The sequence below is a fragment of the Lipotes vexillifer genome, unplaced genomic scaffold (genome assembly GCF_000442215.2).
Source record: "Lipotes vexillifer unplaced genomic scaffold, Lipotes_vexillifer_v1.1 scaffold1120, whole genome shotgun sequence".
Classification (NCBI taxonomy): Eukaryota; Metazoa; Chordata; class Mammalia; order Artiodactyla; family Lipotidae; genus Lipotes; species Lipotes vexillifer.
The window spans coordinates 96,757-101,137 of NW_006797892.1; the positions used below are offsets into that span (position 1 = coordinate 96,757).

Below are 4,381 nucleotides of genomic sequence, written 5' to 3' on the forward strand. Positions count from 1 at the left end.
GGTGGAGGGCCCCCGATTGGAAAAAAAAAAAAAAAAAAAAAAAAAACAAAAAAAAAAAAAAACGCAAATAACTCCTATTCATTATAGAAAAGATTAAAAACCCAAATAAGCAAATAATAATAATAACACAATTGCTCTATCCCTTCATTGACCACCTGGTCCTTTATCCTCTGAGAGCTTTTGCAATGTGTTACAAAAATTTTTTAAATAAATAAACATACAAAGTTGGTACATGCCATACTGTTCTAGTTAAAAATATCATACATGTCTTTCCAAGTCATTTCCTGTATTTTAACATTCCTTTATGTCTCTGATGGCTTCTTGGTGTTTTAGTGCCTGGCATCGTTTTGATTGGACCTAGTTTATTTAGCCAGTTCCTTGTAGTTGGACACTTCAGTTGTTTCCCACTTTTCACCGTGGCAAGTATCGTTGTGATGAATTTCCTCTTGCCCGAATCTTTGCACACTTTCATGATTGTAGAAGAAATTCCCAGAAGGAGAACTTCTGGGTCAAAGAGTAAACATGCACATTTTTTTAGGCTTTTGATAGGTAAAACTAAAAAAAAATCACCCTCCAGAAAGATTATACCAATTTAAACTCCCACCAAGACAGCACGGGAATGCCCTGTTTCCTGAACTCTCGCCAGTGCCAAGCATTATCTCGGAGTGATTTAAAATGCCTGAAGAAAGGAGTGATAACGTTTTCTAAACAGCACTAGCTAAAACACAGGGCGCTGCATATTGGCTTTCAGCTTGATAAATACTTTCTTATAAGGTCATAAATATCGGCGGTACCAAAGGTTAATGTAGTGTGCAATGCTGTAAAATTCAGCAGGCAACCTGCCAGATCATAATGATGCATTAGTACCTTTCAGTATGAAGTGCGATGACTTACAAAGTCTGTTTGTAAGTGGCCACTAACTCAACAAGTGCATAATTGTGTCGGTTGACACCACTGTTTCTGCAAACATAATTTATGAAGTGCCTTTTTGCCTTCCGTTATATGCCAAAAATGCAAAGGAGAGGAGAGAAAAGTTGAGAAGAAAATGATGAGTGGATCTGACTCTGCATTTAATCCCTTTTGCAAGCTAGAGATACTTAAAAGGCTGACATCATTTATTGACGGAAAAGTAATGCAAATAATCCTTTCAGTACGTTAGCAGTGAACTTAACCACAAGACTGGCAGTGTTGGAATCAGAATGGAAAAACAGGCATGAGAAATAAATAGCTGGACCACTGGAAAGCGTGGGCTTTTAGAAATTAGACTTTTCAGTGATTTAGTTCGTGTTTCGAAGTTTTTGATTCAGATACCTTGCTTGCTCCATTTTTTAGGCAGGTGGAAACAGGTGTCACGGTTCTTTGCTATTGTTCTGGGATTGGCTGGTATGAGGTGGAAACCTGTTACTGTGATGAGTGAACGTGAAGCTTGTGTGTATTTAAAGCAGAAGGGCAATCTGTCCTGGTGGGAACAAAACAGAATGGATGATCCCACCGATCACGTGCCCGTTTGGTTTAGCTCCTTTGGTGACAGAGTAAATCCCAGGTGTCATGGACAAACTTTCCTCGCCCATCTTAGCTTTTGCTCATGGGTGATGCCTTTGCTTTTGTGGATGTTTGTAGAATACTCTCTGTGCGATGGCAGTAAGCTGGTTGTTTGCAATTTGAGTAATTTATTCCATTCGTTCTCAGGGAGTATTCACCATGGAAATTATTCTGAAACAAACCAAGGAGGTCTTTACATTCTCCTTCACACACACACACACACACACACACACACACACGGCTATTAATTTTTTAAGCAACTTTTAAATCTGGTGCTGAGCACTGGTGATATAGAGGTGAATGAAACCTACTCTGTGCCCTGAAGGAACTTAACCCAGTCTGGTAGTCTAGTGGTGTAGACCAATGCGAATGGCAAATGCATTCACAGGGCCAGCGAACAGGATGTTATGGGAGCTCAGACAACTGAGGCACAAAAGTTTCTTCTCACCAGTCTTAGTTTCTGTCTGTTCGTCTCCCCCACCACCTGATACATCACAGGGGGAGGAGCATGTATTTCCCTCTGTGGTTTCTTCTGCACTTGACACCCCTATGTGCATCTCTATCCTGAGTCATCACCTTGGCAGGAAGCAGAGAGGAAATTCCAGGCATGATGGCACTGTCATGGCACAGCTATTAATTAGGAACCTACTCCGCTGTGTATTAATTATTAATGGAGTATTCACGATTCAGAACCGATGTCTCTGGGTTCTGGAAGTATGTTGAACAAGACCCACAAAGATGCTGCCACCAGAGAGCTTATCTTCCAGAGGACCAAACACACACTCAGATACTTGCTGGCCTTGATGGTGATGGGAGAGAAACTGACAAGAATGGTGCTGCGTAATCCAGGGTGGACAGGGAGGGGTCTCTAGAGAGCCGACATTTAAGCTGGTGACTACAGATGAGAAGGATTCAATTTGGCGAACAGTGGAAGGAAGGGGTTCCAGGGAGAGGAGCCAGCATATACAAAGGCTTTGGGATGGGAAAGATCCTGCTGGTGTTGGAGGAGTGAAAGGCAGGAGGTGAGGCTGTAAGGACTTGAAGAAGCAAAGAAGTGCTTGAAATGCAGTTGTAAAGGCGGAGCCTTGCTGCAGCCAAGCCAGGGGTTCAGGTCTAACTTGAAGAGCAAGGGGACGGTACCAGAGGCCTTTGATGCAGCGAGAGTTCTGTTCTCTTGGGTGGACTCCTCCAGAGTCTTTCTTTTTTTTCCAGCTAGGCTGGAGGTTACTCTTAAGTGCCAGAATAAACAAGTGGTTTACCGGACTCCCCTGTCCATGAAGGTTAATTTGGCGACAAAAATATCCCCTCCCAGGCTAGAGAGATGGCTATTACGATGCCCAGAGGGTGGACTTTTATGATCTCAGAGCCCTTGGAATGTTTGCAGTGGCAAAACGACGTTGTCCCGTGGAATGTCTCTTCCATTTTTAATGAGGAGCCTGGAGGCACTGTATAAATAAAGCAGCCGAATTATTAAATTATCACTCTACAGGGCATCTTATATTAGTCCTAATTAAATGATTTTCATAGTTACAAACAGCGCTCAGAAAAAGGATTCCCATGTTTAATCTCCACCTAACAGAAGTAGGAAGCCTTAGAAATTTCTACAACATGCACGATGCCCCTAGACTCACTGGAGGGCACTGATGGTGAGTTTTCAGACATGGCCCTGCATTTTAAAAATCTCAGTAACCCCAGTGACTGCCCCGTTCACCCAAACTCAGACATCTTCATTCATCCAAACAAGAAATACTTATGGGACTTCTGCTTTCAGCTATGATGGAGAAATAGGAACTAGGTTTACGTTCACACCTTAAACAACCGGGGAAAAAAAAGATCAACATATAAGGAACGATGGATTCACATTATTGGACAAGAAACAAAACGGGGAGAAGGGAAACAAATGAGCTGAACCCTACAGAGGGCCCAGCTCACCACATGGAGAGGGCTCCCAAGCCACAGGGCAGGAAGGGGGAACCCAAATAAGGAATATTTAGGGTGCACTTGCTGGGTATCAGCTACTGGATGCTGGGGACACAGTAGCAGTTGAGACAGGCAAGGTCTGTACCCTGCTGAGCTTACATAATTTGGAGAAAGACTAAATAAATGGGGGTAATTTCAGCTACATCTGTGGGATTCCTGAGCAGCTGGCAACAGCCAATTGTAAGCTTTTCTTCCCAGCTCTGTGTTCAGTGACATCATGTTGGTAGCTTAAAAGCATCCAGAATGAGAGTATTTTTACCACAGAAGTTGGCAGTGCTTGGGGTTTGGTTTTTTGTTGTTGTTGTTTTTTGGGTTTTGGTTTTCTTTGGTTGGGGATGGGGACGTTGCATACCAACATCCTTTTCAGATAGTGTGGTCAGGGAAGGCTTTGTAAGGGAGTGTCATTTCTGTCAGACCATGAGGATAAAGAGCCAGCCATTCATGAGGCGAACCCTAGGAGGAATGTTCCAGCAGAGGAAATTGCATGTGCAAAGGCCCTGTGTCCACATCCTCCACGCCTCCATCCACGCTGATATTCAGACAGAAGGTTCACCCTTCCCTATAACCTCTTAATGATATTTGCATTCCACTTATGTATCAGCCATTTGTCCTCCATGTCAGCAGAGTAGAAAATATCTTTACATAATCATTATACCTTGATCCTTATATTTTGTTTTCAGACTGTCTCCTCCATTCTGAGTCTGTATCTTTTTTCTTCCATAGTAGAATTTACTACTTATTCCCAGGAATGTTTCTTTATTTCCTTCTCCATGAGAATGCTGTTCTGCAGCTCCAGTTTCTTACATAGTCTGTGACATTCTTTTATAGTTGGAGCAGATTTAGAAACGAAAGCAGGAAT

General features: G+C 42.6%; 1 protein-coding gene across 2 annotated transcripts in view; it reads left to right on the forward strand.

The window, feature by feature from the left end:
• The window catches only part of RBFOX1 (RNA binding fox-1 homolog 1), a 196,227-nt gene that overhangs the window by 34,862 nt on the left and 156,984 nt on the right, over positions 1-4,381 (forward strand). The gene's annotated exons all lie outside the window — the stretch shown is intronic.